At 40.8% G+C, this 24,876-nt stretch overlaps 1 protein-coding gene across 7 annotated transcripts in view; it reads left to right on the plus strand.

Annotated features, from left to right (window-relative positions):
• Positions 1 to 290: 290 nt before the first annotated feature.
• NFIL3 (nuclear factor, interleukin 3 regulated) overlaps positions 291 to 24,876 on the plus strand; it is a 29,614-nt gene continuing 5,028 nt past the window's right edge. The window contains exon 1 of one of the 7 annotated variants that reach the window (XM_061625727.1): positions 291 to 699. The gene's annotated coding sequence lies outside the window, so the exon portion shown is untranslated. Of the gene's footprint in view, positions 700 to 1,531; positions 1,600 to 1,962; positions 1,985 to 2,164; positions 2,238 to 2,449; positions 2,472 to 13,830; positions 13,853 to 16,332; positions 16,357 to 24,876 lie in introns of those variants that run through there. The other 6 variants (XM_061625746.1, XM_061625775.1, XM_061625737.1 and 3 more) reach the window with 6 other exon arrangements.

The following is a 24,876-nucleotide window of genomic DNA, read 5'->3' on the forward strand; positions in this document are numbered from 1 at the left end:
GAGGCAGTCTCCACCTTAACTCTGGCCTCTCTGGCTCTCCATTGGGCCATTACGTAAATGTCAGCAGCCTTCTCCGTTCTCCTCCTCCCGCTTTGCCTAGTTATGCAATACCCAGCGCACACATCTACTGTACCACACACACAGCTCCAACGGGGCGGGGGAAGCGTAAGAGGAGCGAGAGATAGAGAGAAAAGGGGGGGAGAAGGGGTTCAATTCAAGTCCGGTCCTGCCCTTGTCACTTCCCTCCTGGACGCATCCATTGGCTGCTCCCCGAAAAGCGCCGAGCTCTGATTGGGGCGAGAAGCCGCCAGTCATTGCAAAGGCTGGCATGAGGATAGTACGTTGTGAGGAGTATACAGTATTGACCTACTAACACACATCTCTCTCCGGCGGCGCGGCGGCGGCAGCGACGGTAGAAGACACATTCTCTGCTCCGCCTGGCTTATTCACTCTCTCTCTTCCTAACGCGGGAAGAAACCGCTTTGGGCTGCTGCTAGGGAGAAGGCAGCGCTTCTATCGACAAGGGGGTCTCTTCAAGAGGGTCTGCCTGTCTCCAGGCTTTACAGCCGCTCACGCCCTCAGAGCGCTTTTCATCTCCCAGCGCGCGCCTCCCTTCAGAGGGAAGCGGGCAGATGCTAAAGGGATCTTCTGGAAACAAGGCATACGCCCTGTCCCATTCTACCGGAGCAGATTGCCAAGGTATATAACCTTCCATGGAGGAAACTGTACATTGCGATGGTTTCTTGCGGTGGTCCCCTCCCACCGTCTTGTCCCTGTTCTTTTTGGACGAGATTCTGTCTTAGCGTGTTTACTCTTTCCTACCTTTCTAGGTCTACACACGTGCCTGCCTATTTTTTTCTTTATATCTGCCCGTCTGTCTATGTACCTATCTATGTATCTCTCTATCTAGTAACTTTTTTCACCCTTTGGCACGTCAACACTTGGACTCGCCACCTTAAGGTGGTTGCTTTGATTGCAGCGCCCCACTGAACAGCTCGTCGTCTCGGCAAGGGGCGGCTGCTGCTTGTTTGCTGGCTCTCGGCTCCACATTGCTATTGCATAATATGGCTCCCTGTTTGGGGGAAATTGATGTTTCGGATGGGAAAGGCGCCGGGGGGGGGGCTTGATCTTGAAGCTGCCAGGATTGCTTGTTGCTTGAGTAGACAGAGGGGAATAAAGAGACAGCGAGTAAAGAGGGAGCTGGAGGGAAAGCTGAAGACATTATTGATGGCGAGGAAAGGATCAGTAAAATATTTGGAGGTTTCATCTATCTTAGAAGAGTTCTTTTAAACATGCACACTTTCCCCTTATGAATATCTGAACTGCCAGAGGAGGTATTAGTGACCTTGTTATTTCATATATTGCATAATCAGCCCACTGTGAATTATTGGCAAGCGCTTAAGGTAGGAGGTGAGCGTACAATGTTTTGATGATTTTGGTGCAGCGTTAGGGAATTCGCTCACCAGTTACACATCCCATCTATTTCTGGATGTCTTATAGAAGATCTGTGTTTTAAAAAGCCATATGATTAGCTGGGTATCGGTTGCTGCACACGAGATTGCTTGCTTATTCCTTACGTTACGTTCTAGGATTCCGTTTGTAAGTAGCTATAAAAAGAATACACATAACAATCGCCTGATTCTTCTCAGGTTTCTTTTGAGCGTGTGTATGTATGTGTGTGTGTGTGAGAGAATTCGGTTTATATTTGCCGATGCCTTTTGCTCCCTATTGGCAACTGGTTTTCAGGCACTGCATTTCGTGATCCTTCCTGGAAATGTTGCATTATGTAATCACAGAATTTGCTGGCAGTCAGGTTAGGAAGCTAATTACGCGATTTTATACATCTCGCCGCAAAGGAACTAGAGCAACCTGGGCCTTAAAAATGTCAGGCTAACATATTTCCGAAGTCATTCCTCTTGCATCTCTCCCCCCCCAACACACATACATCGCGCGCTTCGCCCCCTGAAGAAAAGTAGATCGCTGTGTAAGTTGGGAAGGCAGCTCGGCTTGTTGAATGTGTGCCATGTCTCTTAAAATGAAAATTGTGCACGTCTATATTTAGCCCTATCACATTTGAGCAATTGTGGCTCCATAGGCTATTTCTGGTCTTTTCCCCAGAGCTGTGCAAATAGACGTTCAAGGACATTTGCTTGCGTTTTGAACTCCACGCCTTGGGAGACGTTTTGATACGGCTTGTATTTTTAGGAAGGCATTTCGCTCAGACACCAAGTGGCTTGGTAGGTGTTGGCTTTCGTGTATGATTCACCCCTCCCTCCCTCTCTGTATGCTTTTTTTAAAAGGAGCTTGTTACGCATTTCGGGGAAAAGTGAGATGTGTCTCTAATTTCGTCGCCCCTGCAATTTGTAACGAAGAACGACGAAGTCAGGCTGACGCGGGAGGGAAAGGGGGGGGCAGAGTCTTTATATTCCTGTCTGTTAGGATCTGCGTGACAGATACGCAACCCGATTTAGGTCAGTATTACATTTCCAATGACCACAATTCTAACGTGTGATCATAACATAGGTCACTCGCACAATCTCTTCCCCATACCAGTTTTTTTCAACAATTAAACCCATCAGCGCTGGGGGGTGTGTGTGTTGGGGAGCGGGGACAAATCCTGATGCTGAATCCCTTCAGACATCTAGTCAGAAGGCTGCTATAGCGATGGTGGGAAGAGCAGAAAATCAGATTCAATTTCTGTTTATTTTCTGTCGTGGCTTTCCTGGTGGCTCTTTTCGTGTGTGCGCGTGTGTGTGTGTGAGAGAGAGAAATTTGGGGTGGACGGAGAGGGGTGGCCGTTATACCGTCGGTCCACAGCTCTTTCCCAGACTTAAAATGTTGCTGCTGTGGACACTCCGGCCCCTTTGGAATCATCACAGGTAGCTGGTACGCGTGAGAGGTGTGGGGCGGTGTGTGTGTGAGCGAGCGAGAAAGCGAGCGAGGGGCAAGCTGCTGCGCGGATCAGAGGCGGCAAAGGGATGTCTCTTTCCGATTCCGGAGAGCACAGTTCTTTCCCGGGGCCATCGAGGCTTGCGCTCCCGCGGTGGAGGTCGGCGGGGAAGGGAGAGGGCTGGAGCTTGCGCTGCCCGCTGCTGCCGGAGTCTGAGGGCTCGCAAGCAGCCTGAGGCGTTGGTTGTTATGACTGGCTACGGAGCTCGCGCTGGAAGGGGCCGGATGGCGCTGCCGCCGCGCTTTGCATTCCTTTGTTCTGCGGAGGGGAGAGAGATGAGGCAGCGCTCCAGTGCGACTGTGTGTGCGGAGGGGGAGAAAGGAGAGGAGGGGACAGGCTGGCTTGAGCGGAGTAGGCAAGAGGAGTAAATAAGGCAGGATAACAGTTGTTTTGTACTGACGGGGAGCGAGAGCAGAACAAACTGGCCAGAGGGAGGGATGCGTCTCCAGTCACGTAGTGTGTGTACTCGCTGTGCAACACGGGGACGAGAGGCGGGAGGGTGGAGAGCTCCTCTCTCTCTCTCTCTGTCTCTGCCCCTCCTGCTTTGGGAATGGAACTGTGTTAAGCCAGTCAGGCAGCTCTCTTGTTCCCTCCTGAACCAAACGAAGGAGGGCCGGAGGGAGGAAGGACGCCCTGGCCCTTTGTGCCTCGCTTTGGCGGCCTGGAATGCCGCCCCTCCTTCGGCCGACTTGCCTGCCGAGGGCTTCTCTTATACAGTGTACTTCAGTGCCCTGCTTCTGCGCAAGGCAAGGATGTGTGTGCGAATTACTTTTTAATGTAAACTGTGTGGAAGGGAAAGCCAAAAATACCCTGGAGTGTATACAAAGGATGCCCATTTTGCTCCCCTGTTAGCATAGTTGCTTCTAAGGAAAAGCTCGCTTTTTCTTCCGTGGCCCAAGCCTCCCCCCTGCCAGCAAGGGATACTGCAGGTGGCATTTTCAGAAGGAAAAGGGCTTAACTACCACCACCAGTGGTGTTGCGTTGCTAGTTTGATAATTTCCAGTCCCTTATTCGTATTTCCCTTCATTTTTTTACAGTGGTTATAAATTAATTGGCATTAACTGCTGCCAGGACAACAAGCTTTACCAGCACACTTCATGCATGTATATCCAGAGGTAAGACCCACTGAGTTCAATAGGACTTGCAGCCCTGTCATGCTTCCTTGTGTTCAGTGGTACTTACTCCCAGATAAGTGTGCAGAAGACCAGCCTTAATCCTAAAAGTTAAGTTCTGAAGGACTGGAGGGTAAACATTATCACAGTTGTTAGTCATGCTAGTAATATGTGTGCCCCAAATAAAAATATTCCCATGTCTTTAAAACAACTATTTTCCATTGGTGGAAGAAACATGTGCTGTAGCATAGTGGTAGAGCATCTGATTTGCATGCAGAAGGTCTCCAGTTCAGTCCCTGGCATCTTTAGCTAGGGCTGGGAGAGACCTCTGCCTGAAATCCTAGAGAGCCACTGCTAGCCAGTGTAGACAAAACTGAGCTAGATGTTTTAATTCAGTATAAGGCAGTTTATGTTCAGAGAATGACTCTATTGGTAAATGTTTACACAGCCAACTCTTAACTGATGATCGTAGGTGTTACTTCACAGGTGTTACTAACTGTTGTAGCTTCAAAGTAGGAGTGTCTATCATCACATAAGGAAGCAAAAAATAACTACTCAGTAGCAGTTTATGAAAATGGACTGCCTTCAACTCGATTCCGACTTAAGGCGACCCTATGAATAGGGTTTTCATGGTAAGCGGTATTCAGAGGGGGTTTACCATTGCCTTCCTCTGAGGCTGAGAGGCAGTGACTGGCCCAAGGTCACCCAGTGAGCTTCATGGCTGTGGGGGAATTCAAACCCTGGTCTCCCAGGTCATAGTCCAGCACCTTAACCACTACACCACACTGGCTCTCACCAGTGTATTAAAAAATCCCATTAGCACTATACTTAGAATTTTTACTTTACATATCCTTTTAAGGTTGTCTTCTGGCCCATTATAATGATGATTAGGAAATGTTTGGGTTATCTTTCCCTCTCTATCATCGGATGCTCCCTGATTTTGTTGTAGGAATTCCTGGCAGCTATTATTTTTTATTCCCTGATTTCACAGAAATATGGCAGCACTGATAACCTTGTAAAGAAGTTTAGCAAGTCTTGATTTGAAATGTCTCGCAATTGATGTCTCTGGGCTGATCCACAGCCTGCTAAAAGCTGAGGAGGCAGCTTCACTGCTGACTTCATTGTATTTGTGCCAGTTCAAAGGCTGCAGTTCTGAGGCAGGCGCCCAAATAATGACATTGAAACAAATGTTAATGTGTTGCTATTTAAAAGCATACCTTTTTGGCTAAGCCTTTAGGGCTAGTTTTTCCAACCTTTTCAAATGAAGGGAGAGAAAATGTGACTCTTTCAATATCTCATGACTAAGGTCACACTTGCAAGTTATTTTGTTAAATGCATATATGTGGTAATTCTGTACATACAGAACTTGATGTAATCTGTGACATTCCAGATGTTAGCAAACTCATGTATCATATCTATGCTCATCAAAGTGCTGGAAAACCTGGGCTTGCTGATACATAATGTTTCAAGAAAAGCCACCTTGTACTGAACTGACAACGTGACTAGGATGGAGCCTTCAAGGCCAAGGACGACCCCATGGGCCACAATCAGTTTGTCTGGAGTCACAGTCAGTTTGGACAAGGCACATTAGCACTTCTCTTCCAGCTCTACATGGGCATGGGATAGACACATGACATCTTATTTTTATAAAACTTCTTAAATGGTCTGTGAGATAACAAGATCTTGGTCATGCTACTCTCATCCTGCCCTTGCCTGTCTTATGCTCTTGTGCATTGCTGTTTTGCCTGCTTGGGCATATCTTGCCAGATTTTGTGTCCACTGAAGTAAGAATTGTTCATGATATCGATGGTTCTTTCTGACTATGTACATGGTTAGAGGAAGATGCTGTACCTGCCCACCCAGAATTATCAGCAACTTTAAATGATAGTCCCTTACACTGCCATTATTTCACACATTTTTCTAATGGTCACATCCAGCTGGTTAAATACAGAGATAACTTTTGAGAACAATTTTTTTAAAATTCATTTAATTGCTAGTTCTTGGACTCATAAATTAAAACAAAAGAGTGATAAAATCCCCATCTTTTTCCTTGGAAGCTCATCACAAGGGAACAAAATAATTTATGGGCAAAACCACGCAGGAATGTAGCTTTAGCTCCATTCAGTTGGCAAAGGCTTTCTTAAATATTAGTCAGTTGAGTACAAAGCACACTATGAATATATGTTTCCTAGTATAATATAATGTGGAATTATATTATTGAATGGTCTTATTACCAAACTTCCATAATAAACAAAACAAATTTAAAAATGCTGGGTTGCTTGATGTGCATTTCTTGTGCACAAAAATGTAAGTAGGAAGCCATGATGGTCAGTGAGCTCCTAATACGTGCTTACTCAGAAAACTACGTATCGGCATATAGCTCTATCTGCCATGTTTGCAGTGATGGTGGTTAAATAGCACATTCCTTAGCGCATCATGTAATTGATTAAATGGCTGAACTTACTCATTAGGAATGGCTGAAGTGCACTAGGTCAACTGAATCATTTAGGTTACAGTCCTGTAACCAATTATCTTGCAGTATCCCCCACTGAACTCAATTGGACTTTTTTCTGAGTGGACATGTATAGAATTGCACTGTTACTGATGTGAAGGGAGACACCCTCAAATTGCTAGAGTGTTATAGTGTAGTAACATACCATAAAAACAAATAAAAATTAGTCAAAATATGAATTTTTTAAAGTCAAAACAATAAAATATACTTGGATTTTAAGTAAAAAAACCTTGGATTTTAAATCTTTTCATTTTTAGATTTTAAATTTTTCCATCACTTGGTAGAAACAATAAAATCAGACTAGACTGAATTTTTACAGAGTAACATGTTGAGAACATCTGGATACTCAATAAATGAATTAAAATAACTTCCACTCTTGCTAATTTATTTATTTTTAAAAAAATATTTGTATACTACATCTCACCATACCAGATTTCAGGCTGGTTAACAGAAAAAACACACACCACCAAATGCAAAAAACAAGGAAGTGGCAGATAAAATCTTAAAACAGCCCAAACCTTGCTTGATGCTAACTCTGACGCTGGATCCTGATAACTTCCCATTTGCTTGACTACTGAATTTTCCTCAAGCCATGTCATAATTTAGGTACAGTACTTGAATACTTGATTTACTGAGATGCATGAGCACCGCTGAGGCTTTGTTGAATTGTCTTATCCATTGTAGCTGGAATAGTGTCAATGTTACAACAGATACAAACAAATTTAGTTATATTTTAACTAATTTTCCTTCTGTAATAATTTGTTCACAAGAAAATGTATCACAGAGACAAGCTTCAGTACTGTTAAATACACCCCTCACTTTTTATATCTCAGAGATCAGCTAGAGATTAACTGATGTTCTTCACATTCCTGCAAATGAGATGCTTTTGGCATCCCTGAGAAATGTTCATCTGAGCCTAGCAGCACACAAAGGTTTACTGACCAATATTGAACAGCACTTTGACTGATACCCTTTTCATATTTACTAACACTTGGTCAAGACTTGTACTCACAGATCACAGAATCATAGAGTTGAAAGGGGCCTGTAAGGCCATCGAGTCCAACCCGCTGCTCAATGCAGGAATCCAAATTAAAGCATACCCAACAGGTACCTATCCAGCTGCCTCTCAAGGCCTCCAGTGTTAGAGAGCCCACCACCTCCCTAGGTAATTGGTTCCATTCTCATACTGCTCTAAAAGTTAGACCATTTTTCCTGATGTTCAGTTGAAATCTGGCTTCCTGAAAATTGAGCACATTATTCCATGTCCTGCACTCTGGGATGATCAAGAAGAGTTCCTGGCCCTCCTCTATGTGACAACCTTTCAAGTACTTAAAGACTGCTATCATATCTCCCCTCAGTCTTCTCTTCTGCAGGCTAAACATGCCCAGCTATTTCAGTCTCTCCTCATAGGGCTTTGATTCCAGTCCCCTAATCATCCTCGTTGCCCTCCTCTGAACCTGTTCCAGGTTGTCTGCATCCTTCTTAAAGTGTGGTGTCCAGAACTTGATGCAGTACTCAAGATGAGGCCTAACCATTGCCGAATAGAGGAGAACCAATACTTCACATGATTTAGAAACTATACTTATGTTAATGCAGCCTAAAAGCATTTGCCTTTTTTGCAGCCACATCACACTGTTGGCTCACATTCAGTTTGTGATTAACAACAATTCCAAGATCCTTCTCGCATGTAGTATTGCTGATCCAAGTATCCCCCATCTTATAACTGTGCATTTGGTTTCTTTTTCCTAGGTGAGAAATTTAACTTATCCCTGTTAAATTTCATTCTGTTGTTTTCAGCCTGTGTGTGTTTTCCTGAATAAATGTTATAGATTCTGACACCAAGATTTGGATAATCTTGTCAGGAAATTTGTTTCAATTCTGCAGAGTTCTCATTATGCAAAGTGGTTTGCATTGTTTACTTCATTTCACTGTCACAATGTAAATTTTTTGGGGTGTTGATATATGAATCTGAAGCTGAGAAATAATTATTTCCCCAAGGCCATCCTCAACATACGACTGAGAGAAAAAATAGATCTGAAATCAACTGACCTGCACTGGCCCTTAGGAATCATACTTATTGTTTATACTACCAGATACGAGGGCTGTGCATACGCTTTGGTCGAAACACAGACCCAAGGCTAAGCGGCTCCCTTTAGAAATAGTCATTTGATTCTCTGCTCAAAGAGATTTGGGTCCAAAGTGATCCAAGATGAGGTGGGCTGGTCCTGAAGGTTCAGAACCTCCTTGGAAGTTTGGAAGGGTGTTACTTTCCACCATGTGTAATATGATACCATTTGTATGTCCCCCAAACTCTCTATATGTGGAAAATGCCTGGGAGAGAGCAGTAAAGGAAAATAGGGTGGTGTAGTACTGTGAGTGGCAGCTCTAGATTAATGATATATTAATGCCCACAATGAGGATGACTTTGTGTATTACAGTGATATAAACAGGTTTCAGAACAATTATTCTTTCCTTTCTATCTTAATTACCATTTATTTTTAAACAGTCTCTGTTATTTAAAAGATTGCAAACTAGCCCTCATACTCTCCAGGTCTCTGGAACTGGGACCTTACAGTTTCAGATTTTGGTTAGAATTGGTATTTCTAAGGCAATGGTTTGAGAGCCATTAAAAAGCTTAGTCTCCACATAAATAATGTGAACTTACTCAGGCTTCTTGCAGTTTATCTTCTCCTGTGAAGGAAAACAGTGTTCACAATGCATGCATAATCTCTACGGGACATTAATCACTGTCCTGCTTTTATCTTGAAATAAAACACACACCTTTAGCTTATTTCAAACTGTGCTTACTTTGCTAAAGGTTGTGCAAACTTTATTTATGTAATGGTATTCTTTTTTCCCCAGATGTCTGCCTTGTTACATTATTTTTCTAATCTGTGGTTATTATAACATCACTGTGATGCAATAACCTGAACAATAACATGTTTTGTTTTAGGATTATTGCATAACATTAAGCAACAGATCTGACTCACCAGTTTAACAGATTCTTCTAGATGATCTTGGTATGGCTGTGGAGTCTTTTGTGCGAGGAAAACCCTGCAGATCTCAGGCAAAGCCTCAAATGATTTTAAACCAATAATATTTTCTGTTTAAATTTCATGAAATATATCAAGTACAATACTTGCTACTTTAATCAACACTGGTGGCAAATTTGACAGCCAAAAGCAAGGAGTAGTAGAGATTAATTTGGCATTTGTTTGCATATTCATTTTGAAAAATTGCCATCATTTGTGGCAAATGGTCTCTCTCTGTTCTTCTAAACTGGACTTGTGTTGGTCTTTGCCCAAATTAGCTTCATATTTGGCAAATTATGTAAGACATCTTTGCTCTGGAAAAGGGTACTTTTTACAATTCTTCATTGCTGGAAGTATTATGAAATATGTTGACAGTTATTCACTTGCTGAAACAGAGTATAACCCCCCCCCACACACACAAATAATTTTTTAATTTTAAGTGCATTTTTATGTTTTTGTAAATGATTATGCTTTGTGACAACTGAGTTTTTAACATATTTTGTTCTGGAAGTTCATAGTAATTTTTAGTCTCTGGTCTCATGCTGCATGAGATGATCATTTTGGGGAGACTTGGAGATGGTATTATAGAGTCGTCATTGCTTTAATGTTATTTTCCCACAACTGTTTGTGATCAAACTTCTTGTCCGTATTTGGGTAGGGCTTCACATTCTACTCTGGAAAAGTTGAAACAAGCCCCCAGAAGACTATTTATTTATTTATTTATTTATTTATTTGATTTATTAGTCACCCATCTGGCTGGATTAACCAGCCACTCTGAGCGACGTACAAAGCAAAAACATATAAAACATCAAAACATCAAAGAAACTTAACAGTAAAAGCTAAACAATAAGGTAAAGGCAACTGAATTTCATTAATAAGGCTTCTCGTCTATATAGTCCAAAGATTAAAATAGTTGAATGTGATTTGGTGTGGAACCATCCATTGATGAATCAGCTAAAAAGGGCTCTTTGAGTCTACCCTTGACAGCTTTGGGAATCTCAGGTGCCACTATGACAAAATTTTCTACCAGAGGTACATTGTTCTGACAAAGCAACATATTACTAATAAGTGCTGACATCAGCAGCTGATGTTGCAAATTGTCATGAAAGTTTGCTCCATCTTCTCGCATGGTCCCTAAGGCACCTTTTCCATTCATAATGAAGCCTGTCATGGATTTGAGTGTCACCATGAGAAATCTACCAGAGTCATCTTTGAATATTCCACAACATCAAGAAATTACTGGCTAATTACACTGCTGCAATTAGTACGTGTACATTTTTGTATGACTGTTGTAGGAATGTACATATTCACTCATAAAGTCCTTAAAGGGTGGAGGGGAATCTTTTATTGTTTCCCTTAGGGATGAAATTGACTAGACTGGGTATGGTATAGTCCAGTAGAGTCAATTTCATATCTCTTCTGTGAGATTATGAAAAACAAAGACAAATAGAAAAAAGGATCAAACTCATTTTCCATTCATAGGAAAGCTTGCCCCTTCTCTATTACGCTTCTCCAACTACTATCAGACTATGAATAATGCTGTATCAGGTCTGGAGCCTCAAGAATAGTAACAAGAAATTGAATTCCATTGCTTCCAACAAAGAATAGTCTGTTCATGGGATAGGCAAGCATAGGTGGTTCTCTTGAGTTTTTAGAAGGTAGTTTTCTTTAGTAGCTGCTATAGTTTTTATTGTTATAATTTAGTACAAAAATATTTTTCTTCAATATGCATTTTTACTTACTATTAGCACAAATTAAGTTTGTGAATTTGGGAAGGGGGGTGTTATATGAGAATTTTAGTTACATGCCAGTCAACTGTCCCCATCTCATAGCAGGCTATAGAACTGATCTGAGTAGCGGAAGTCATGATCAATAAGTCTGATTGCTCCTGGCTTAATTCTACATCAGGTAGATTTCACTTGGAACCAACATTGAATCAACCTGATCCACCATTTGTATTATTCATTTTCTATAGATCAGACCAATGGATTAACCAGAAAGTTATTGAATTGTCCAGTATATTTTTACATTGTTAATTACCAATATGAAGTTCTGGGAGCTGCAATATCTGAAGTTATGGAAAAGTTTTACATGACCTAATGAAATCAGTAGAGCTTCTTGTCCTACTTAAATTAAACATATGATGCACTTGTGCTATTTAGTAGGATAATAAATATGTTAAAGAAGAGAGGCCTTAAATAGTGTCACTGACCTCAATGTGGCCATTTGAGAGAACATTAATTAACAGTAAATAAAAATCCACCAGGTGTTGTTTCCACAAAAATACCATGGGAATCAACTGGAACTATGAGATCAGTGGTTGATGTATTCTGCTAAGGATAGCCTTTGAGCTGATGGAAATATACTAAGATAAGCTAGCAGTGACCCATTTGTTTTAAATAGAAACTTTAAGGATCAGCTTTAAAATTCCATTATCCTTTCACCTGCTCCTGAGAAAGGCAACAATAAAAAGGAACTTTTATTATCTGAAAAAGAGATTTTATAAGGTTGTATATACTGCCAAATAATTATAACTATAGGAGAATAGAACAGGAAAAAATATACAGTGTATTAATTACCACACAGCTGTCCCACTGAATTCTGTGAAACTATGTAATGTTAAGTGGTGTGAGAATTTCCTTTTAAGGCAACACTGTGCTCAAAATAATGCTTAATTTGTGGGAAGTATAGCTATACTTCAATGGGTTAATTTGTAATTGTTAGAACAGAAAATAAGGGCACAATCCAACTGGCATTTACACCAGGCCAAGGGGATAAAGAATGTGGCATATCCCCGGCGGATGAGGGAGGGCATTGGCACAGCTGGGCTGCACTGACAGAAGTCCCCCATCTGGGTGCAGCCGTGGCGTAGCTGGGGAGATCCACTGTCATGTGAGTGTAGTCAGGGCCCAGCCAGCTCAGCCATGACTGGCACAAGTGAATCTGGCAGAAGGCATGAAAAAGGGGAGTTCTGGGGTTATGTCAGGGGTGGAACTGAGGGGAGGGTGACTTGTGCCACATCCTGAGCATGTCTGGCTCAGTCCTGAGGCCCTCAGTTCACTGGGGAAAAGGGTGGCATAAGGAAATATTTCTTTTCCTTCCACTGAGCTCTGCCAGTGCAGTCAATGTGCTCCCCTCCCAGGGGCTCCTGATCAGAGGAAGGATGTGGTGGAACCTTATGCCACCTTCCTTTCTGCCAGCTTCATGTATGATTGCTCCCAAACTGTGCTTACTTGTTCATGTTGAAAATTACATCACATTCTAATCTTTCATTTAGGGGAAATAGAAGTATTACAGAACTGCATGTAGCTCATTTTTCCTTTTGCATTTATATGCTTAAGAACTCCTTTGTAAATGTGATTTTCTAATATATTAAGTAGATCACTTTCTTTTTAAAGTTTTCCTCTTTATTTTACTTTCAGGGCTTGTATGGAAAATTAATCTCACACATGTATGCCACACTGGCCTACAATTTAATTATAGGTTGATCCTGTAATCTTTGAATTGTAATCTCAGCACCTGTTGACTTGTGAGTGGTGAGACCTCAACAACACACTAATAAGAGCTAATAACACCAGACACTCAATCTTTGTTTATTTAATGATTGCAGTTTATACCTTTCAGTAACAAAATGAAATTCTGTATTGTAACATAAAGTATTTTGCCAACGTGGCCACAGAAAGTCCAAGCTCTAGAATATAAATTTGAAATAAACCTGACTAACAAACCTGTTGCATTAAGCAACAGAAAATGTTATGGTCTTAGAAGGCTGGAGAGCAATTAAAATGTTTTCCAATAGTAGTGCAGCTAAGTCATTAGTCTCTGAAATGTGCATTCTGTCCTACAAAGTGTGGAACTTGGTACTGAAGTATATTCATGTGTGCTTAATTATAAGAATTTTGTTAGCTCCTTTGATATTCCTTGAAAACAGTTCACATGCTTAGAACTAGGTATGTATGCTTTGCCTTTTCACAGTGAACTGCTGTGTGCTTTGCAGAAATTAATAAAGACTGCAAGGTCAGCCCTGCAATAGTATGTATTAGAAACATTCTTAGTACTTGGAACTTATCTGTCAATATTGGTTTTTAACAGTCATGATTTCTATTTCGATTTAGTACAAATTTTATATAATCTGATCCTGCTCAAAACTGATTCAATTAAAAACAATATATTTGTTTTTATACAATATAGTATATTACTATGCTCAGAAGTACGCCCCACTGAGTTCAATGAGGCTTATTCTAAGGTAAGTGGGTATAGGATTGCAGTTTAAGGACTCATGCAAACTGACACATAAAATTGCTAAAAATCTGTTTTGCTTATCTGAATTGTCCCCCAGTAGTCTAAACCTGATCACCTTCTATGTCCTTCATACTAAGATTAAACTTTTCCCCATCCCTACTTGTAGGTGCGTCCTTTTCTGTTGTTGTTTAATTTTCTCTTTTCCACCTCTGCCTCTGCACCCACCATCACTTCTTCCATGATCAAGTGAGTCATATGAGAGTGCACAAGTGTATTTGGTTTGTTTACAAACTCCCCTCCCCCTCCAGCCCAAAGCTGACCATCGCACACATTGGCAAAAATGGGGGGGGGTGAGAAGCCTGGAGGAAAAGAGGCTCATTTCCCTTCCCACTGTGCCTGTGACAGTTCCACAACAGATCCACAGCATACATTTAAAGCTTCTGGAAACTTTTCACTTTTATTTCGGTTGATGCCATTCATTTCCTGAGAACCTATCTCTTGTGATGCTCCCCCCAATCCATTTAATTATTTTATTTTTTATAGTTCTTCTCATCTTGTGTTTTGACTCAGATCAGACAACAGAGAAGGGGGAGGGGTAAATCCAGCCAATGGGAACTCAACAGAAGCAGGAAGCATGGAAGGTGGAGTACGGACCACCCACATAGGAAACAGTAGGGCGAAGCAACTGGGGATATCTCCTTAGCAATAGATTGTAATCACTCTTTCTCTTTTTCTGGATTAAGGGAGGGGAAAGTGTGGGAAGGCAGTGACTGGAGGAGAACGTCGAGAATTAATGGGCATACAGGAAGCCTATTATTTACATTAAGAAATAGTATGGATCAGCCCTAATTGTACTTGTAGTGGCAGCAGGGAGGTCAAAAGAGAGATTAACATTCAAAAGACTGGATGTTGATAAATTGGAACTATATTCTTGCAAATGTACAATCAGTTGGCAAATAGATGGTAGAGACAAAAGTGTGGAGGGGTGCTGCTTACTTGTTGGATACTGAATTAACAGGAGAATGATATGATGCAGGTGATACAGTCTGAAGACTGTTGCCTGTAACCAAGCCCTGGTGATGGGAGCTGGAGATGCACTGCAACTGGCAGAACAGTGAGTGTGTTTCTGCCCCTCAGTCTCTTCTTGTTGGTTCAATGCTGCAGCACCCATTTTGTTTTATGGGTGCCTTTTTCTTATTTACATATCTACGCCTGAACTTCCCACCTGATACACAATTTCCATTTGTAACAGAATAAGAATAGTAGGCCAGACTGCAAATCATGTAGCTGTCCCCCACAGTGGCTCAGACAGAACATTGCCTGGTTCTCAAAGGCCGATCCTCTTTCAGCTCTTTGAAGCTTCTTCACACAAGTTCCAGAACCCACCTTTGGCATCTTTTTCTCTCCCCCCACCCACGTAGAATCAGGCCCCCACCCAAAAGCTCCAGACTGTTGGCTTTTTCAGTCACACTCAGGCTATTGGTGTCTTAAAAACAGAACTTACTAGTGCAAACCTGTGGGGAGGATTGTATAATTAACTGTATTGATTGTTTCATTGACACACAAAATGCTACAAACAACTTTCAAAGTGTTTATAAAAGCCTTTATAACCTTTCAAGAGTGACTAATGTAAGGCAGATTTAGTGTTGGTTTTCGACTATTTTTTGAGGGAAGGGCTGATAAAATAAATGCAAGATTAATCATAGGGGAAAATGATTGAATTTGAAATACAGTAATAGGAGTCATTACCAGTCATGCGTGTATGTGTACATATGGTTGCTTTCCAGTGAAATTATAAGTAAAAGCCAAAGTAAAATTAGCTTGTTTTTATTAAAGGCATTTTGCCATTATCATCAGATGGAATTCAGAATGACTCACAAAGAGACAAACAAACAGATAAGGTTTTGTCTTTCCCATTTGGATAACTGCTGGCTTAAGCTGTTCAAGGGAGATGCTGATCATAAGGCTATTGCAGTCTTGCAGGGGTTTGGTGGATTTACCAAAAGCATGTAAACTAGAATAGTAATCCTTTTAAACAACACAATGTGAGAAATGAAACCACTTTAGCTCTGTGGCTAGTGGGAATATTAGTTTGTTATCAGAAAATTAAACCATTTCTGACCTCAAAAATACTTTTCACATTGACAAAGGAAATGGTGCTTCATCTATCATTTCCTTCATTCAATGTTTTTTGTAAATATATATGGGAACAAAAGGGAACCTCTCTTTGAAACAAAGCATGCAGCCTACAGCCTAAATCTAATAAACAGTGTAAACTGTAGGTTTCTATATCACAATAATGGTAATGCTTATGAGATTTGTGTTCCTTGTCTAAATTACTTCAGTCTAGCAACCTCATTGGACATACTATCTTGATTGCTACATCCTTTGGGCTTCAAGGGGACATTATGCTGGATACTATGCCAGTTAATTTTGCATGAAAAATAGAAATGGACTGCCTTCAAGTTGATCCCAACTTATGGCTACCCTATGAATAGGGTTTTCATGGTAAGTTGTATTCACAGGGGGTTTACCATTGCCTCCCTCTGAGGTGAGTCCTCCCCAGCTGGCTAGGGCCTGCTCAGTTTGCCACAGCTGCACAAGACAGCCCCTTCCTTGTCTGCAACTACCAGGTGGGGGGCAACTGGGCTCCTTGGGACTATGCAGCTTGCCCACGGCTGCACAGGTGGCAGGGAACGTAACCCCTGAGCCACTCACTGTGGGGGTATTCTTTAAAAAGGTAAAGGTGTCCCCGCACTTATAGTGCGAGTCATTTCCGACTCTTAGGGTGACGTCTTGCGACGTTTACTAGGCAGACCGTATATATGGAGTAGGATTGCCAGTTCCTTCTCCGGCCTTTCTTTAGCCCCCAGCGTAGGCCGGGTACTCATTTTACCAACCACGGATGGATGGAAGGCTGAGTGGACCTCGACCCCTTTTACCGGAGATTCGACTTCCTCCTTCTGTTGGAATCTAACTTCGGCCGTGAGCAGAGCTTCGGCTGCGTTACCGCCGCTTATCACTCTGCGCCACGGAGGGTCATGGGGGGGGTGATCTTTAGCTGGCCCTTTACACCTAGGAGACACAAGTGGGGATTTGAACTCATAGACTCTGGACTCCCAGCCAGGCTCTCTTCCCCACTGTGCTATACCAGCTGCTCATATAGAATAAATAAGAAATGCCATATTAAATACTGAAGTGCGACGAGATTGGCTGTATACTATAGACAGCATAGATTTTTCACATTCCGCAATGTTAAATTAAAAATACCCCCATGCCATTCTAATGCTTCCCATAGGCCCATTTCGAAACAAAACGTTACAAAGCTTATAGTCCTAAGCTCAGAAACACTTGCTTAGAACCCTCTAAATTTTCATGGCAATACATAAAACAGAGAATTGAGAGTTCAAAGTGTAAAAAGAGAGAGAAAATAACCAGACCCTTTTTGGACTTTTATCTGTCAGAGCTCTCGTAATCTGTTAGAATTAATTACAAATCTCTAGCAATAAAAACCATTTCATACCTGAAGAATTAATCTTATTAGATAACTTCGCTTCTTTACCTTATGAAGCAAAGATTGAAATTCTGGCTAAGCTTGAAAAATTAATTCTAACCTTAAAAGATATGGAAAATAATGATGGTAATGATGGTAATCAGAAAGAAATGGTTCCCAAAAGTGATCCAGCTGTAAGCTCTGAGAAAAATGGAACCAAGATCACAAAGGAGGAAAAAGAGTCAAACTCACAGACGTATAATATAATTAGCTCAGATCAAAACATCACTCCGAGCCCGCCGGAAAAGGCTTCGGTGGCATTAACCCTCCCCCGCCAAAGCAGAAATTGACATGATGCTACGAAAAAATCTACAAACTTAAATATTTTATCGTGGAATATTGCAGGATGGTCAGGTAAATTATCTGACATCTCCTGTATGAAATTCTTGGAACAATTCGATATTCTACTGTTACAAGAAACCTGGACATTGAATCAGATGGGGCTGAATGGCTATGCTGCATATCAACTGGAAGCCTCCCCAAGTTCTAGAGGGGGTCGTCCAGAAGGGGGACTATGTACATTCATATCAACTGTACTTAATATCCCTGTCATTAGATGTGATCCGTTATCAGAGATGGCTACAGCAATAGTGTTGAAATTTCCAAACTATTCCGTTCTACTCTTAAATGTATACCTACCACCTTCGAGGGATAAAAAGTCAGGAATGAGTAAGATTGCTGACCTTGAAAGATATATAGTCTCCTTGTCATCTATTTACCCTGAAGCACTCTTAATGCTAGCTGGTGATTTTAATGCAAGAGTTGGTCCATCGGATGATGCTCTTTTTAAAAAATACAAAATGTTAGTCCCCCATCTGGATGGGCCAACGCTTGCTCCTTTAAGACAAGCAAAAGATGGAGGTATTAACCACGCGAGTCTTTGTTTAATGCAATTGATTTTTAAATTAAATTTGATTATGCTGAATGGACGTATAGAAGGTGATATTGAAGGAAATTATTCATATTTATCATCTAAGGGAGCCTCTATTATAGACTTAAGGATTGTTTCCCAAGAACTTTACCACTATATTAACAGTTTTAGGATCATAGACCGACCAGAAAGCGATCATTCACCTATTAATATAGGGTTGAATTGTGGAGAGGGACAATTATGTTTGGAGCCTCAAACTTTTAAAAACTTTGAATGTGAAATCTTCTCTAGAAGACTCAAATGGTTACCTAAATTAGAAAAGGTGGTATTAGACAGATTAAATGCCCCTGATTGTCTTGCTCTTAGGGAGTCTATTCTACTGAATGACCAAACAAATGACCCTTATCCACAATTTCAGCAATTAATAAATGCATTGCAGATATCCTTGAAGATAAATACAGAATATAAACATAAAGTGAAAAGTAAAACCCAGTACTCTAAGCCTTGGTTTGATCACGCTTGTGTTGAAAAAAAAAATGTTGATAGCTTCCTTTAAATTTTACAAACAAAATAGGTCAATCGAATCATTGCAATCCTACTGTGAAGCCAGAAGCCAATATAAACTTCTAATTAATAAGAAAAAGAAATTAGCGACCCAAGATTTATGGCAGCGCCTTATTTGTGCCTCTAAAGAAAGAAATTCTAACCTGTTCTGGAAAATAATAACAAACAATTGGACAAAATCATTTAATAATTTAGACTGTCATATCTCCCCCCAGGTATGGGAAAGTCATTTCTTAAATCTATATAAAGATGATTTGAACCATCACTTAAAGCCTTTGGATATACATTGAAATATTCCGGAATGGGAACCTGTAACAATAGATGAAATGTTAGAATTAATAACTAATTTGAAAGTTAATAAGGCACCGGGACCAGACAATATCCCAGCTGAAATTTTTAAAGCTAATGCAGCCTGGTGGGCACCCGTGCTTGCGATTTTGTTTTCACACATTGATCATACAATGCAAGTTCCAATTGACTGGGGAAGGGCTATAATTGTTCCAATATACAAAAAAGGCTCAATGTTAAACCCAACTAACTTCAGACCTATAAGTCTCTTAAATATTATTGGTAAATTATATGCTGCCCACCTACAAAGTAAATTAAGTCTATGGGTAGAATTAGAACAAATCTTGGCCCTGGAACAGGCAGGTTTCCGGTTAGGTCGTTCGATTTATGATCAGGCCTTGGTATTACATCATCTGAGTGAAAAAAGTACAGCAAAATCCAGAGGTTCCCTGTATTCGGCATTCATAGATCTAAAAAATGCCTCCGACTCGATATCTAGAAGTAAACTTCGGGAAAAATTGTATAATTCCAATATTGATGCACGTCTGCTAGCTTTAATACGAGGACTCCATGAAAATACATACTTGCAGGTCAGATGCAATAACAAAGGACATTTAACTAAACCCATCCCAACCTTTAAGGGAGTAAAACAAGGATGCACTTTAGCTCCGTTGTTGTTTAACATCTATATAAATGAAGTTGCCACATCTTTAGGATCAGTTTCCTCCCATCCGCCAATATTAATGGAAACCCCAAGATCTATCCTAATGTATGCCGATGACTTGGTATTATTTTCAAGAACTCCAATAGGCTTAAAGCGATTACTGGCTACCTTGGCGACAGTATGCTCAAAGGAACAACTTATAATAAATAATGATAAAACAAAAATTATGATTTTTAGATCCAAAAGGAAAAGGATCTTGGGGATAACTTTCCAGTCAAATAAATCATGGCAATTACATACAAAAATGTTAATCACGAATGCAAAGAGAACATCGAAAGCCATATTATCCTTTTTTTACAATAAAGGTCAGCTCATACCCGCAGCTCTTAAACTGTTTGTAGCGAAAGTTATACCGCAGTTAATATATGGCACTCAAATTAGCACATGTACAAGTTTTCAAGCGTTAGAGGTGGTTCAAAACACCTTTCTAAGATCAGTTCTAGCTGTCCTGTCTTGTGTTCCAAACTGTATTCTAATTTTAGAAACGGGATTACCATCTATTGAATCTCGGATCTGGTGCATAAGAACTACTTATTGGTTAAAACTAATATTCAACCCGGTTGGTTTAGCACCCCATATTCTAAAGGATAATTTTGAGTCAACGTGGAAAAAATTAATCCAAGATAAAATTTCATCAATAGGATTCTCACCATCATTAATATTAGATATGGGTTATGAAAAGGCTAAACAGATTATTCTTCAGAGAATTAGAGACATTGATCACCAGCACCAATTAATGTTAGTGAAGAAGACGAGATATAACAGTAAACCATCGGCTCCTATGGCTTATTTATCGAACCTTACCCAACCAAAAAGGCGTAGAGCTTTTACTTTAGCAAGATTTAATGTCCTCCCATCGGCTTTACTTGTAGGTAAATTTAATAAGGTCCCATATCAGGACAGAAAATGCCCATGTGATACTGAGGAGGTCGAAACAGTTATGCATGTTTTATTATATTGCCCATTTTACTCTGAACTCAGACACCAGATAATTAGCCCCATTATAGACTCAATACCAGGTAGAAAGGACATATTTTATGTAGAGTTTTTATTGGATGATCATTCCCCTGATGTAACTGAAAAAGTTGCGAAATTCTGCGAATTAGCCATTCGACGCAGGAAACAAGGTGTAGATAAAAGGGGTACCTAATTAATAATTTTAGTTTAAATGAATTTTTTAAAAGTAATGAGAATGGTGATAGTTAAATGTTTTTTTTAAAAAAGTTTTTGATGTTAGAATTTGTTATATGTGTGTTGTAATTTTGTATGTCTTTTTTGGTCAATGACCGCAATAAATTTATCTATCTATCTTAATTACAAATCAGCCATGTTCACAGAGTACCTGTGATCCTATTACTGACCTTGCCCCATACTCTGACTTTCATCTTCTGCAGTTTAAAAGTTTTTTAAAAATGCCTGGCTGATTTTTAATTAATTTAAGAAATTTAGCATTGAACTAAGTGATAAGACCGGACATGCTCAGTAAGAACCAACTGTCACTGTTCTAAAAGCCAAACTAAAAGAGAATAAGAAGAGGGTGGCTAGCATCCAAAAGAGAATTCAAAAAAGGGGTCAAAGACCAAGATGCTGGAAAATAGGAACTTTTTATCTTTTTATAAAACCCAACGTGTTTCAGCCTGTTATCTACAGGCCTTCATCAGGGGATAATAGCTTATAAGATTATAAGTCAAGCAAATTGCTTTCTGTACTGTGCCAATATCAAATTTAGCATTGAACTAAGTGATAAGGCCGGACATGCTCAGTAAGAACCAACTGTCACTGTTCTAAAAGCCAAACTCACAGCTGCTGGGCTTTCCTAATCGGGGCCACATCCATACCAGAGCTTTATTTCACTTTTGACAGTCATGGCTTCCCCCAAAGAATCCTTGGAATTGTAGATTGTGAAGGGTGCTGAGAGAAGACTTCTATTCCCCCGACAGAGCTCCAGTGGCCAGACTGGTTTAACAGTCAACCGCTCTGATTGACATTCTGTGAGGGAAACAGGGCATCTCCTAGCAACTCTCAGCACCCTTCACTAACCACACTTCCCAGGATTCTTTGGGAGAAGCCATGACTCTCTAAAGTGGAATAAATGTCTGGTGTGGATGTGGGGAGTGACAGCTTTGGTTTAAATTTGGGTGGGAGACTGCATGTGCCTACTGTAGAATAAAAAGGTGGGAGTAACTCTGAAAAACAATACTGTTCACAATGTTTTCCTTTTGGAAAAGGGGCCCACACAACCAATCTCCTCCCCTCCCCCAGATCAGTTTCACCCATCCTAAGCATGATTGCACAGGAGTAAATCCCACTGAACTCAAAAAGCATGCAAATGATCAAGCCTACCCTACCCTCCTCCTCCCTCCTATATCCCTTCCCTCTTGCCCGTTCCCCTCCCTCGCCCATCCCCTTCCAAACCCCTCCTTTCCCTCCTCCTCCTCCTCTCCTAGGACTATGACCTGGAAGGCCAGGGTTCAAATCACCACACAGCCATGAAGCTCACTGGGTGACCTTGAGCCAGTCACTGCCTCTCAGCCTCAGAGGAAAGCAACGGTAAACCACCTCTGAATATCATGAAAACCCTATTCATAGGGTCGCCATAAGTCAGAATCAACTTGAAGGCAGTCCATTTCATTTTCAAGCATGATTGCATGGGAGTAAATCCCACTGAACTCAATAAGCATGCAAATGATCAAATCTACCCTCCTGTCCCCTCCCTCTTGCCCCTTTCCTACCCCCTCCCTTCCTCCTTCCCTCTCCCCTCTCCCTCCCCCATGGTCAGTTTCCTTCTATCCTAACCATGATTGCACAGGAGTAAATCCCACTGAACTCAATAAGCATGCAAATGATCGGGCCTGCCCTTCCCCTCTCCTCTCACTTCCTCCTCCCTTCTTTCTCTCCTCCCCCTTCCTTCTTCCTCCTCCCGTACCCATTCCAGGCCTCCCTCCCCATCATCAGTTTTACCTATCCTAAGCATGATTGCACGGGAGTAAATCCCACTGAACTCAATAAACATGCAAATTATCAAAACTACCCTCCTCCCCTCCCCATCCCATGGTCAGTTTCACCTATCCTAAGCATGATTGCAGGGGAGTAAATCCCACTGAACTCAATAAGCATGCAAATGATCAATCCATTCTCAGCAAACTTGCACAGGATCCGATTTCTTACCTCCCAGATTAAAAAGCAGAGAAATTCACTAATAGGCATAAAACCTTGTGGTTTAAGAATGTACCTATAGCCAACAGATATTTCTATCAAACTTTAAAAAGCAGGGAAATTGAGAAGCTATAGTGAAAGCACCAGGGCAGCAGGAAACTTGACCTCCTCTCTGAGATCTTGTATTGCCCTACAAATTAGTCAAAATGCAAACACCATCATCAGTTTTACCTATCCTAAGCATGATTGCACGGGAGTAAATCCCACTGAACTCAATAAACATGCAAATTATCAAAACTGCCCTCCTCCCCTCCCCATCCCGTGGTCAGTTTCACCTATCCTAAGCATGATTGCAGGGGAGTAAATCCCACTGAACTCAATAAGCATGCAAATGATCAATCCATTCTCAGCAAACTTGCACAGGATCCCATTTCTTACCTCCCAGATTAAAAAGCAGAGAAATCCACTAATAGGCATAAAACCTTGTGGTTTAAGAATGTACCAATAGCCAACAGATATTTCTATCAAACTTTAAAAAGCAGAGAAATTGAGCAGCTATAGTGAAAGCACCAGGGGAGCAGGAAACTTGACCTCATCTCTGAGATATTGTACTGCCCTACAAATTTGTCAAAATGCAAACACCATTTGGGCTGGTCTTTCACAGTCCAATCCACTTGCTGTGTAGCTTGGAAGAATTTAGTAACATGTGCCGCTGAGCATACGGTGAGTGGTAGAAACACCTGCAATCAGCCAAAAAAATGTAATTCTCAATTTTTGCTTTTTAAAGTTTGATAGAAATATCTGTTGGCTATAGGTATGTTCTTAAACCGCAAGGATTTTTTTGCCTATTAGTGAATAATATCTGCAATTAATGGTGTAGGTTGCTATCTTGCACCTGCTGTAAGTGTGGAGCAGGCTGTGGAGTGGCCTGTCATAAAAATCTGAAGTAGCTGTGCCTCCTCCACAGGCTGCCATTGTTATGCTGAGCCATCTTCTAAACAGGGTGCCTTCCACATCTCACCTTAGCGCACAAAAAATCTGCCCAGGTCTTTATTGCAAACATGTCAGGGTCCTGAGATCAAGTCAAGCTATTGGATGCTCTAATATGTGGATTGGGGGGTCCTTCAATTAGAGGGATTGGCATGTCAGTGTGTTTGGTACTGCTGCAGTACATCAATAGCATAACCACCCCGTTGGGAGAGGAGAGACTACTTGAGCCTGGTTCAGATCCTGTTACACTTGCCCAGGGGGTAGGATAGCAGCCTTAGACTATTTCCCTTGGTTGATAGTCCTAGCTTAGATCTTTATTTCCATTTTAATTTTAGTTAATTTTTCATGTATGGAAACATCTGAAGCGTGTTATAATAATGTTTGTCATTTAGACACAATGTCAGCAGATCTTATTAGAGGAATGTTACTTCACTAATTGTTTAACAGTCTTGTCTGTTATATATAAAGTGATCCAACCTGAGTTAATTCATTGCATTTATTTTCCTTTGGTATGAATTGCAGATGAGATGTTTTATAGCTCATATACACTCATGTGTTGCTCCATCTGATGAAAATGAGAACAAAAACACTGAAATAGGTGCATTTAATTGTTTTTATGTAAAAGTATTATGTAGTCATAATACTAGAATAGGCTGGTCTATTTAACAGCGTGTTGGATGTGGATCTGGGAACCTAGGTATAGCCAGAACTTATGAAGTGGTCTGACAAACTGCCGTATCTCAGAATTCAATTTAAAAATGACAATAATTATTACATAGTTTGTACAGGTATCTGTGAGATTAGGACTTTAAGACAGTTCAGACTTTAAAAGTTCATCTTGAAACATTTGTACCACCATTGTAATATCCCTGCAACACCAAC

Source organism: Rhineura floridana, chromosome 1, assembly GCF_030035675.1.
Source record: "Rhineura floridana isolate rRhiFlo1 chromosome 1, rRhiFlo1.hap2, whole genome shotgun sequence".
NCBI classification, from domain to species: Eukaryota; Metazoa; Chordata; class Lepidosauria; order Squamata; family Rhineuridae; genus Rhineura; species Rhineura floridana.